Source organism: Trichoplusia ni, chromosome 27 (genome assembly GCF_003590095.1).
Source record: "Trichoplusia ni isolate ovarian cell line Hi5 chromosome 27, tn1, whole genome shotgun sequence".
Taxonomy (NCBI): Eukaryota; Metazoa; Arthropoda; class Insecta; order Lepidoptera; family Noctuidae; genus Trichoplusia; species Trichoplusia ni.
This window is the reverse complement of record NC_039504.1, coordinates 2288365-2302306: the sequence shown is the minus strand read 5'-3', so window position 1 is coordinate 2302306 and position 13942 is coordinate 2288365.

Genomic DNA, 13942 nt, shown 5'->3' with positions numbered 1-13942 from the left:
TTAATATCAGTAGTTTAGCACGGATCCATAGCGACTAAAAACTTTTTTGTTTACAAAAAGAGTCTGATTGACTTCCCAAAATCAAATTCGGATGCTGGCTCTAACTCTATAGGATCCGACAGGTGAGCACGGGCATAGAGGGGACTTAATTTCACAATATCCCTGGGGCTAATCTAGAATTCGATCGGAACGTAGGGTTCCCAGACATGCGGCTAAAACCCCAACACGTGGGTAGGTGGAAACGGAATGTATACATGATAGGTGTTTTAAGGTACAATAATATGTATATGATTATATTAGAGATTTAATGTCACTTTGATGACGTAATTGCAAATGCCATGTTTAAGTTTTTGATACCGCTGTCGTTGCTATCGAAAAAGAAGGAGGAAAAGTAAGCAAGGTGAAAAAACCCTTATTTTAAAGACGAAGAAAGGGTAAAATAAGCTAACGAAATAATGACTTAGCATCTAAGAGTGCCCCACCTATCAAAGAATATGGGTAATAGTTAAATTTCTATACAAATAACTTTGCAGTTTACCTTTATATCACTGCAGAACGATACCGCTATGCGCCATTTTAATCCAGATCCCGCCCAAATAGATACAAACTAAATTTCTAACTTTTCGGACTAGAGAAAACAATTGATTTATTTATTGCCTTGGCCCTAATCAGTCAGGGAGTTTTTCGGACAGGTCTATATTCAGCTGTTAGCTGTGATTGAATGTCGTTAATTATTCCCATTCTTTCTCGGGCTGTCCTCAATTGAATGAGGGATTTAAGTGAATAAGGAGGGTTGATTTTCTGTAAGTAGGTAGTGTAGGTACTGCAAGATTTGACGAGCAAAAGAACACCTCTAGTTGTCAAATTTTAAGGAACTTAATATTCTGCAGTTTTAAGGTGGAACGAATACCTACGCCTATTACTTAGACTCCTCAGTCTTTCCGACCGCTTAAGTTTTTTCTAAAGCACCAGTACATTCATTCATACAACAAAAACCCCGCAATAAATAAATTCACAATCGGTTTCTTAAAACCTTAAAATATGAACTAAAATTTACAACAAAATCTACAAACGCATACTATTTTTTGAAGCAAACGCTTAAAAAGATAATAGAAAAAAAAAGAATGATGCAAAAAATGAGAGCATAATTTTATAATTTTTCATAAAAGCTGTATAAAGTTACATATTCTCAATGTAGTAAGCCTTAGATAGTACCAATATGTAATTTATCAAGTCCAATGGTTCTCAAATGAGTCCAAAGAATATAAATTATCTTATCATAAGTTTTATCTGACTTTGTTGATTAAGAAATTATGATAACAAAGCGGTTCAACATTACCTTTGACAGTATTGGCCACTTCGTTTTGTCTGTCCATAAACAAATTTCACATTTATACTCAACCCTAAGGCAATTCCGAATCGCACTTGGATGCACTTTTTGTTTAGAAGAAAACAAAACCCTACACCATTTTAGAACATAATAGATTTAATTAAAATATTATTCTACAACAAAGTTAGAAATAGTTTGACAATCTTAGGCAAAGCGTTTGTGTAAAAGTGATTGTCCTTTGATTTATATTCAGTACATATTGTATGGAGAAATTTATATTCATGAAACTGTTATTTGATATTTTTTATGATTGTTAATATTGTGCGATGTTCGATAAAAAGGTTTTCAGTTTGTGGTATTCTACTTAGACTATATGAAATAGCATGTGTTCATGTACTACGCATAAAATGTTAGATAATATTAGCAATTGAGCTTCGCTGGAAGTGGCACTAAAAAGGGGAGGCCTATGCCCAGCAGTGGGAGGACAAAGTCTGTGGATGTTGATGGTGATTAGCAATTGATACAAGCAAATACAAATATAGGAAAATAATAAAATGAAGTAATCTGATTTAAAAAATAATTATTTGTAATATTTACATTTAAATGGAAATAACGTATTTTTTTGTTCGATCCTTACCTAATTTATTTGCACTGTCTACTTTTTAGTACTTTTTAATTTCTTTAATCATTCAACTCAAATAGTTTCCGGAAAATACAAGTTGTAATATCATTGGTTCATTATCGAAATCAGTTTAGTAGTATTGGACCTAAATAAATACACGACAAATGTAAGACTGACTCGCGATGCTGAGGGTTGAGTACCAATAGGCTAAAGAAAAACATATTTGCAACAAAAATTGCTCAGCCATCAAAAGTTTCTAAAACAAATATAAATCACTTAAAATACTCGCAAATAGTCAATCAGTCGATCCAATCAGTTCCTGTCGCGAATTAATGTAAGCCATCAGTCTTTGAATCTGATTAGATCAGGGCGATGCAGCCGAACGACGGCAATACAACCAAAACGCCAAAATTACACCAAAATCACTTGCACATACGACCTTTTTACTTCCCGCTAAAACTTCTGAACGGGAAAACACTCAAGGCGAAAAGGACCTAAAGTTGTATAGAATTAGATGTAGTTAGAACCTTTTCGTATTGAAGTGGAGGAACTTATTAATGATCCAAGCACAACTCCTTGGCAACTCGTTACTGGGGCAATAAATAACGTACCAACTGCTTTCCGAAGTTCGCCTCTTTCAATCTTTTGATCACTATTAGTGTTCGTATTTTCATATTGATTATATTTGCCGACAAAGAAATATTGACTAAGTAGTTCGGTATAATAAATTTGTTTATTTTGAGAAAGGAGTTTCATGAACATAGTCAAAGTTTTCTTTATATACGTAGTCCTGTATGAAGAATTCCGAGTTTTCGTATTCTTTTAACAATAGCAATTAATTAATAGGAAAAACTGGGTTAAATATTTACAAGTTAAAAAAAAAAAATATTAAATTAAAGCATCAAAAAATTCATCGGCGTCGCTGCCGGCTGGGAGTGTGCCCAAAAGGCTGGCAGCATTGCCACGTTGAATGGCAATGCTAATCCTCTGAGCGAGGTAAAAGCCAGCCTTTGGGTCACGAGAAGTGTCAACGAGACGCTTTGCTAGGTCTTTAAAAAGCGTTTTGGCACTCGGCCCCCACGGCCCAAAAGTTTCAACCCCAAACGGCTCAAAGAAGTAACTACCAACTAGATTACCATATTTGCGCCGTTTGAGGTTTTCAGCAGCCGCGGTAGCAGAGCCAGCGCAGCTCGAAGAACCGGGAAGGTGAGATGGCGCAAGAGTATCGACCCAAGTGGCGTCCCACACTAAAGGCCTACCCATCTTCCAAGGGAACAAAGACATTCCGTCCGGTCTCTTGCCATCATCGCGTACCAAACCATTAGGTTCTAATACAGCAGGTACGATGTCATTAATATTCGCGTGACGAGCCATGCGACCTGCACTACGGCTGCATGATAGACCGTGGTGTCCGAGGCTGTTGACTACTTCACCACAGTGGCAGCGATGCGGAGAACAAGATGAAGCACCTAGTCTTAAGGCAGCAGCGAGACGGAAAGTTGTGTCGTCGAACAAGGTGCCTATATTCGACGACGGTAGTGCGTAAAGCCAAAGACCTGACTCCCACTCACTCACAGCCAGGAGGCGCGCCCGCTCCCCAGGATTGGCAAAAGTAGAAATCAGATGGTCCTGAACTACTCTGCAAAGCGGCTCGTCCCACAGCTTTTGAGATGATGGGCAACCAGGTAAATTTGCACATGGGCAGGCGAGTCTCCAGGCATCCACAGCCTCGGAGAAGCACGGCACTTCAAAATCAACCAGTATTGGAGCTAGAATTTTCCTGGTTAATTTATCAGTGCCGTGGACCGAGGATAGGTACGCTGGTAAAAACGATATGTCTATAATACAACATCAAAATGGGTAAACGCGACTTTATACTTTCATATTTGACAAGCTACCTTTGATCTACGAAGGTACTCAAAACATTATCATACAAAAAAGTTCACAATTTCCTTAACGTAATTTTATAAACGTAATACATTATAATTTATATTTATTACTCATAAACCGTAATCCACAACTAAAATGCTGCATTATAACAACCCTAAAATGCGAGCTGTTTTAATTCAAAGCTTAACATAAAATTATGGTGATAAAATAAAAACACGAGTTATGCATTAGATTAATGGTGTTTTAATGTTTGTAAATAAACCGGCGTCGATGTCCCATGGGTGGTGTTTGACGGTTAAGGTGGCTTCAACCCCCTGGTTGTTCATGATTGATTGGGTTATGTATTAATGTTGTATACCTATTGATTAGAGACGTTTGCTTTTGAATATGTGAGGGTTAGCTTAAGTTTTGTGAGAGGGGCTGGACAATGTTTGATCGATCGATCAGTTGCTTTTTCTTTTTTAAGTGATTTGAAGAGTTCGAAGTGTAACCAGGCAGTACGTCAATGGTATGCTAAATTGAAGCTTATTGCTTTGAAATAAACATATTTATGAGTAACATGAATTTACGGTACCGGAATTCGGGATGTACGCAAGTTATTTATGTTTATTAATTGATAAATTTACTATGTCCACTCCCAATTTGAAAGTAAATCTTTATGTAATGACTTTCCTGCTTTTATTATATTAGTGTTAAGTAATTTACCAATTCATCATTCAAGAGAATCCAAAAAATAAACCCCTGAATGTCGCTAAAATGTTGTTCTAGTTTCAACTATTTTTAATTTCAAATACTATAAGTAATAGCTACACATTTTCCTCAACATTTCAATCCAAACAACGCACACATGCAAAGGCATTGTTAACTTATAAGTTCTACTGTAGTAAAAGTTGTCAACACTGTTCCCATTTCAAACTTTTAAAAGCAAACTAACAACCAAAGTAAAATAACCGCGAACTTTCATTTCAAAGCCGTACAAACAACAAACTTCAGACCGAAAAACACACAAAAAACATAAAATAGACAACCAAGAGCCAAACCTAGGAATACAAGAAGACTTTTATAAAAACATTTACAATATACTACGTACGTATATATAAGTATATTACATATACAGTATGATAGCAATTTGAGAAGCTAACTGGTACATTAGGCATGTTAACAAAAGACGCATTTACGATTCGCAAAGTGAAAAACCGTGTCGCGACGGGTAAGCGGGCGATGTTGGCTGTGCCATTTTCGTGGCCCGAGGGAGTTTATGGCCACACACTGTTTTTTTTTCTAGAAATTATGGTTGTAGCTAAGGTGCCGTTTTGTGTAGATTGTGACGTCATGGGTGCCTAGTATTGAAGGGTTTTTTTTTAAATGTACATTTTTTTTGATTTGTTTTTATAATATAGATCAATTAGGTATGTAATAATAGCTAGTGATGTGAATGAGTTATTTGATGCATTGTTTTGATTTTCATTTGTTTCAATATTTCGGTTAAAGTTTAATATTAAAGATAAAATGTTATATAAGATTTCACATTACTGGAACACAAACAAAGGATGTTAAACGGTTTTAAAATTACTATTTGCAATGTTATTCTATTCAGTAGACTGGATTTTAAAGAACCAAAACTGTTATTTAGCATTAAAATACTTGTTTCTAATAGCAAATATTTTTAAATTAAACTAAAGTTAAATAAAATGTGTTTCTAGTTCAATAATTACTTTCTATTAATTCTAAAATTCAATGCTTCTGTGTCCAAAAGGATTTCTAAAATAAAGCAAAACGTTAAATTTCTTTTAAGAGCTTAGTCTAAGCTTAATTAGATTTTTCGCTTAACCATTTTAAACTTCTATAAAGCGAAAAATCCTATATAAAATCGATAACAAATTCCAAAACATCGATATTAATTCCTAAGACATCAAATGGCTTTCAAACTGCATTGAACCAAACTATTCATCATACACATCAGCACCAACATACTCCATCGATCATCAAACACAAAGAACACCGTGTCTCGATATATCAGACACGCTATCGATTATCTAAGAAAAAGACACACTAACACGTAATTGGAAAAGGCTGTGTTTTGAAACCACGTTTTCCAATAAATTGTGGCGTGTCATAAAGGCGTCGTCACGTATACTCATTGCAAAGGTTAAACGGGGTATCCAAATGTTGCAGGAATGTGACTAAATTAGTATTAGGTGAAAAGATCTAGAACAATATTTCTGTAGTATACCCAAAAGAGTGCACAAAATTCCTACTTATTCTACTTAATAACCATTTTGACATCATTCAGCTGTATATTTGCTATATTTATTTATATACACATAGGGATTCGAACGAAAATTTGAGGAAAACTGATGTAACAAATAAGTTTAAAAAATTCTTCTACTATAAAAATATAATTATTAAAATCATAAACGACTAGCAGTACTTTCTATTTCTTTAAAATTATTTTAAGAATCTGCTTTATACACGGTGATTTTTTAGTCGTCTTACAAAAGCAGCCCAGTTCATGTATCCGACGTAAAATACCCCTAGGCGCGATTTTTTCTTTTTATCATCAACTAAGATAATAAGTACGAAGAAAATTAAACAAGAGAAATCTGAAATATACTCTTAAAAATGATAAAAACGCCGCCGCCCGCGCCCCTCACCATTGTTACAAGGCTCGGACCGCGCTCGCAACAGAGCTGTGTTTCTAAAAAACTACGAATTACATCATAATATTGAAAAAAAATAAAACACATTATTGAGCAAAAACAAATTAATCTGCCTAAAATTAAACAAAAGCAGTTGGCTCCTGTCGTTGGCTCCGTATTTTATTTTTTTATCCTCTCTCATTCTCTTTCCTTACTTATTGCATCCTTCACATAATCCATCATCTTCTTGGCATTTGTGTCCTTGTACTGTAATATAAATGACGACGATGCATAAAACACTTAAGTAAATAAGAGAATATTTCTTTGTTCGAAAATTTACACTCACACAAACGCATATTTGTTACTGCTGAACATATTTGTCAAACAACAACATGCATTTTGTAATTTTCCAAAAGGAAATTAATGTCCTGTTACTATTATCAATTATTCCGAGCTTCTGCAAGTTTCAAGTAGTTTTCTACCATCATAAGATCTGAAACTGAGGAGCTGAACTGAAAAATATCAAAAAAAGATTGTGGGGTCACTTTCTGCTTTAGAAGTTGGTAAACATTATAACAGTAGATCTTGCAGATGTTTCGAATTCCAGATCATTACATTTATCTGCATTTAAAAATAAACAAAAAATAGATCCAGATCTGTTAATAGAAAGTCACAAATCCCTATCCAGTCATAGCATCCACGGCGTACAAAACAAGTTATAATTTAAACGAAATCGATAATAAAATTTCCCGATGCAGTTTTTTATTAAAACGACTAGCAATTATCCGGAGCTCTCCATTTATCAGCAGTAACTACCGTTGCTTTAATTGTGTGTCCCTAAGGAACAACTTGATTGCTCGAAGCAAGCGGCTATAAATTAGACAATGCTTCAGCATGTCTTGCAAATCAATTTATTATACGGAATGAGATTGCTGTTCTAGTTTATTTGGATTTAAATTTAATAAATAATATCTGTGGAAATCTTCTGAGTATTAAGTTGAACAATGAAGCAAGTACTTATATATGTACACTGTATATCCTTTTTTAGTTTTTGAACCACAATGTTCAGTTGAAACATGGATGGTAACTTCAACAGCTCCGTCAAGCACTGATGTCCCATCTATGTTAGGGTCGTCTTCCTGTCTAACCAAATGCAGCTAAGTACCTGTGTTTTAGTAGAAGTGACAGCCTTTTTGGTTAAAAAGGCAGTAACAGGGTTGAGGTGGTTCAACCATAGTTGGTCACCATCCACCATAGCTAAAACTGTGATCGATCAACTTGTTCAGTTGCAGCTAAGCCATGAGCACCTACATTCATCTTACACACAGAAAAATTGGAATAAAAGTCAAATAACTCTGCCACGTGCAAAACAAAAGATAATTTAAAAAAAATCCTAGATTCTCTAATTCCTGCCACACAGGATACGTACGTCTGGTGCCCTCGGTGCGACAAATAAGTGTTGGAAATTGGCTCGTACGCCGACCGTTCGCTCAAATTTACGACTTAATATAAAGTAGGTTTTCCGGGGGAAATTCCGTGTCGTATCGGTATGTGTAATAATGGCTTGCACGCTGTATGCTGTACGTAATGATGTTTTTTTTTAACTACTGTTTTTGTGGGGCGGTAAATTGTTTGACGCATGTGTCGGGTGTCGTTTTGAACGATACGTTAATCAAACACAGTGAGTTTTTATATCTGTTCATTCCGTATTAGTTAATCGATGATAGTTGCATGAATAAACTTTAAAATATTTAAGATTGAAAGATTGAAGAAACTGAAACTAAAACTAAACTTTTTTTAAGATATTTCGAAATAGTCGTCCAGTATAAAGCGTAAGCCAATTTTATCGACACATTTTGAATGAGCTAGTTATCTAGGTGATAATTAAACCGCATTAATTAACCAAACAATCCATTTACTTTTGTCCTGACCTCACCAGCTGGCTAAGTGAACCCGACTGCGGCACAGGAGGTCGAGGGTTACATTCCTACCCAGGACAAAATATTTGTGTCATGAGCTTTATCTTATGTACATATGTATTTAGAAATATATAAATTGTTTATTAGTTGTTAGAGCATATAATACAAGCTTTGCTTAGCGAATAATTTATTTATACATTATAATCTAGAGTATAGAACTTGGTAAACAATGTTTAAAAGACCACTATTTTAAATAAGGGGTGTTAGTGTGTACATTTTGAATCGTTTTTGGTGAGGATGGTGAGTAGGAACTTTAATGTTTCCTGTTGCTGTTTATCGACTTATCGAGTCGATGGCAGGCAGTTTTATTATTATAAACTAGAGCCGGCCATAGGTCTAGCTCTCTCTAAGTTTTCCCATGCTATATAGTCTTCTTATCGAAAACAACATCTTACTTCACTTCTATACACCCCTAGGCGCGATTATTACTTTTTTTATAATCAACTAAGATAGGGAGTACGAAAAAAAATTAAACAAGAGAAATCTGAAATATACTCTTAAAAATGATAAAAATGCCGCCGCCCGCGCCCCTCACCATTGTTACAAGGCTCGGACCGCGCTCTCAACAGAGCTGTGTGTCTAAAAATCTACGAATTGCATCATAATGTTGAATAAAAATTTAATTTTAAATTTATTCAAATCTCATAAATACCTATTTTTTTATCATAAACGTGTTCTAGACATTGGATACATGAACTGGGCTGCTTTTGTAAGACGACTAAAAAATCACGGTGTATATACAAGAATATATTATTTAAAACTGAATCGCTTGCTCCATAGTGTATAAACCTCCATTCTATTCTGTATAACAAAGGTATACAAGAACCACAAGACCACAGGTAACCACAGCATTTATAATTAATAGTACAAGCGAAATTCTAATCACAGAAAAGCTTTTAACGTTTATAAACTCGTTTTTTTCTGTCTTAAAACTAGTCTGGCGTTAAGTACTCCGCAAATAGGTCTGGATTTTTTAAATTTATGGCTGCCTTTTTGATTTCAGGTTCTTAGAAAAGTGTATATAAATGGTTTTTTTTTAGAATTCCGTGCTGAGATGTCATTTTAAAGGTAAAGTGAGACTTCTTCCTTTTTAGGAAGCAGGTAAAAGATATGCAGTTGACAATTTCAGACAATCGTCCAAAGTTGCTTATAGACCTATGTAAAATTTTCCCACACAACAAAAAAAAAATAAACAAAAAGTAAGTGATCTTCAACACGTATTTGACAAACCTTTCAAACCAAGCTGCGTAAACAAACAATCTATGTATGTAAGTAACCAACAATTACAGACACATACATGTCATCACACATACATGTCGTCGCTAAGAGAAGTGTTCCTCATATTTTTACACTTACATTATTTCCTCAGATAAAACAAAAGCCGCAAGAAACCGTAGCGTCAGCAGGGCCTTATTTTACCAAAACAAAGCACATTTCGGATGGCATGCCCGAGCCTGCGTCTTAATTAATTACATTCAGTTGTCAACCGTTGAGTTGTCTTTGGTGGTGTCCTCATAAATTTAGTTTCTGCCACAGACTGACACGGTCATAGAACTGGGATAGCTTTAGTTATGTTGATGTTCTAGTGTTTATGAGACAACGTAAGAGGCAATCTTAAGTGTATAATGACTGCACTGATAGCCCAGTGGCATAGGCTATCACGACGAGCAGAATTGTAATCCTCGCGTAGGATTGTTCTGAGTCTGAGTGTCTTTGTGCATGTCTTGAATTTTTATGAAACTCCCAGCGTTACAAGGATAAAATTCATAAAGCAATTTTGGGAGCAGGCTTGAGTGTTTCACAAAAGGGAGTTATTACATATGTGAATTATTCTGACTTCTATCAAATCAAATGGCAATGTTAGGTTTGCAACAATAAAAAAAGCCAAATTTACTTAACCTCATGTCACGCCATTGAAATGATGATGTAAGTCTAGTAGTATTGCAGGAAAGTAGGAAGATTTACATCCGTCATAATATTAAAAACATTTCTTATTTTTACACAAAAATCACGAGTTCCTTTATAAGCAAAAAGAAACATTACTTTTAATCTTTTCCTTGCCAAAAAAATACACATTTGAAACGAGAAGTACTTACAATTTCACTCCAATAAATCCACATTTCACGAAGACATTGAGTGCTATAAGAAAGCCTCCATTAAAACCTCTTTACGTTTAGAGCATATCTAATAGTACTTAAGTCTGTCGTTGGTAACAAAACGTAAATTATAAAGGCTACAGTCGTGTAATGCGTTCCCAAAATTCATAGCGGGAAATACGGAGGTATATTTGTTGATGAAAACCTGAGTTTTCTTTAATAAATTAGTCTTTATTTTTGCTTGATATGAATTGATTCAACTAGAAATAGTCTTCATTTTGATGAAGAAAATATAACAACGTACCTTTTTTTGTTAAAGCCACTCCCTCGGGGGAGGAAATGGGTAGTGACTCTTACTTGCCGAACCTGAACCGCCTTGCTACGTCATCCGCGCATTTTTATGTTGGCAATGCGTTGCAATCCTTCATGCACTATATCAACGTACCTGTGATTAATTGTTTGTTCTAAGTCTGTGTATCTTAAGCATGTTTCTTGAATGTTTGGCGGGCGCGCCAATCATCACTCACGCGAAAACCACGGCCGAGTCAGCATGCTATAATATTTTTTCAATAATTCTTTTGATTTCATGAAAGGAACTATGTATATAAAACTACGTATATTCCTACAACAGTCCTTTTGTTCATTCCAAACAACACAGCGGTTTCAAAACTCCATTTAACTGCAGTTAAATTTTCAAACTAATGACTTATTTGAGCCTAGATATCATTCACAAATGGACATCCAATTGCAATCCAATATTGGACACTGACAGTCAAACGGCCTCATTTCAACTCGCATCAAACATCTGATAATGACATCAGGGGGTCTACTACCGTCACCTATATACCACTGCAGCTGTTGAAGAGAGATGCCGCTCTACAACGTGTAGCGCGCCGTCTCGCTCACGCAACTACAACGGTCGTACTTCAGGATATGGTAATAGACCCCCAGCTGACAGTTAATTTAACATTGTTCCTCAGACAGCAATAATTAACACAATTATAGATCAAAGCGATATGAGCTTATTGTATCGTGATGACTATTTCGCTTCGATAAGCTATAACGTTCATGTCATAGACATTTGTATGACACGAGGAATTAACTCAAGTTACACAGTTTAGGCAGTATAAAACATAAATAAAACGATAAAGTTCCAATTGTTATAAAAATCGATTAAATATGAATCGATATCGCAACGCTAAGGGTGCGGCACAAATAATGCGAAATACACAGTCAAACAGACTTACCGATACATACGTTAAAATTCTAAAAATTAAATTCGTTTTTAGCACATACAGCAGATGTGCTTTAAAAAATGTGAGCCGTCACGGGACGCCTGGCAGATGCATAACATCGAAAAATCATCAAATAAAATGTATAACCACATTGGCTAGCCATAAAACATTATTCGAGCGCAAAATCCGTAAATGGAACGCAATAAAAATAAAATAGTTTAAAATTATACGTAGTATTTTGACCATTTTTTTCAATTCACTGAAAATAAAAGATGTTAATACAGAAAAGAGTATTTCCGATTACTATAGAATTCAGTTTCTGATAGCGGACACAAGTAGGCACTAACGCCACGGTCTTCATCATTGCCACACCAACCATTAGGCCTACCGCGTATAATAGGTGCGCTATAGATGTTTCACATCAAGAAATTCAATCATATTTAACTTTCCCACTATTTTTATATGTGTAGATATGATAACCTACCTATACCTACCAATGTTGGAAGTCAAACAGGTCGATCTAATGTAGGTATTTAAATATTATTTCATTTAAGCACCTTACTGAAGTTCCATTAAGAAAATTTACAGTATAAATATTTTTCTCTTAATACAGCACTCAATCTAGGTGAGCATTATAAAACACCATAAATAAAACGAAAATAAATCACCAATAATTTATTAACTACAGGAATTTTAAACTAAAAAAATACAGTCGACTTGAAAACCACCTTTTTTAAATCGTTTAAAAAAGAATTAGGCCGGTCATACACGGGGCAACATTAGTCTTAGACATCCACCGACTTCAAGTAGTGTCCGACAAGCCAAATACCCATGTTTTCGTATATATGAACCTAGTTAAGTTTATATGGCACTAGTCGAATACTACAACTAAATTTTCCAAAGACTGTTTGCCTCGCTTACGAAAGACCTTAACCTTTTTACCTAAATTTTATATCTTGTACATATGAAAGGATTTCTTCTTTATAAACCCAACAGCTGATTGGTGAACTTTAATCTGTTCTTCGTAAAAGTCTATAGCGTTGTCTATATTTGTTTCGAGGTTTCTAATTCTTGCTCTTTCGCCAGGGTAATATTTTTGTTCTATTGTATATGTTGTTCTTTTGGGCCAATCTCTTATAGCTTTTATTGCGCTCGCGTTGGTTGAAACTAGAAAAAATACAGTGACGTTATTTAGATTTCTATGACTACCACAATTAAATACACAAAGTGGTAAATTTGCGACAGCCCTCTTGTTAGTGATGACTTATTGCTTAGGTTTAATAATACACATTAAATAAAGTATTAACTTACTATATCGGTGAACATACTTCAGGCGTTTCAGTGACCCAACATTAGATTTATTCAGATAAGGAAGCATTTTGTTCTATATTTCAATATTAAGCTACTATGTTTTTATATCATTTTTTGCTATTCGAAATCATTAATATTTTTTTGTATTTAATTAACACTCATTTTATTTAGTTTCATTTTACCAAATATATTTTTACGTCAAACAGTGCTCTGTGTACGGATGATTTTATAAATGTCATTTTGTCACAGATACTATAAAATGCGATTAAAATACTTTTTGGGAGTTTGTCCATCAATCATTTGGTTTTGGTTAATACTGCAGCAAAGAGTTATTCAAACAAAACAAAAACTGAAAGCTTTGTTGCTCGTTTCCTAGCTTTGAGGTCAACATACACAAACGAATCCAAATCGATGAGGAAATGTCGTTCTACTGCGGAGTTTCTATGCCAAGCTTCCAGCTCAAACATCAGATCAGCTCCATATCATCTGTATATGGCATTATCGCGAAAGTATACATATTATTCTTGTTTGCGAGTAATGTAGAGAGTGTTTCACTCGCAGTGATGTTAGGTTCAAACGTCCATGTAATCAATTACAAGTATGGTGTAATAAAAAACTCAAGACATACTCTCACTAAAAACGTCCCTCCTTTTTGCCTGTCTAATAAAAACAAAACCAAAGAAGGTCAAAATAAGGTAATAAATCTTACCCAAAATATCATTAACGCATGCAAAGATATAAAAACAAATACTTGAACACTGCGTTCTGTATGCACTGACTTTTGGAATGTAGTTTGAGATTTAGAGGCACATGAAAATGTGAGTTATGCGCAGGGAAGCT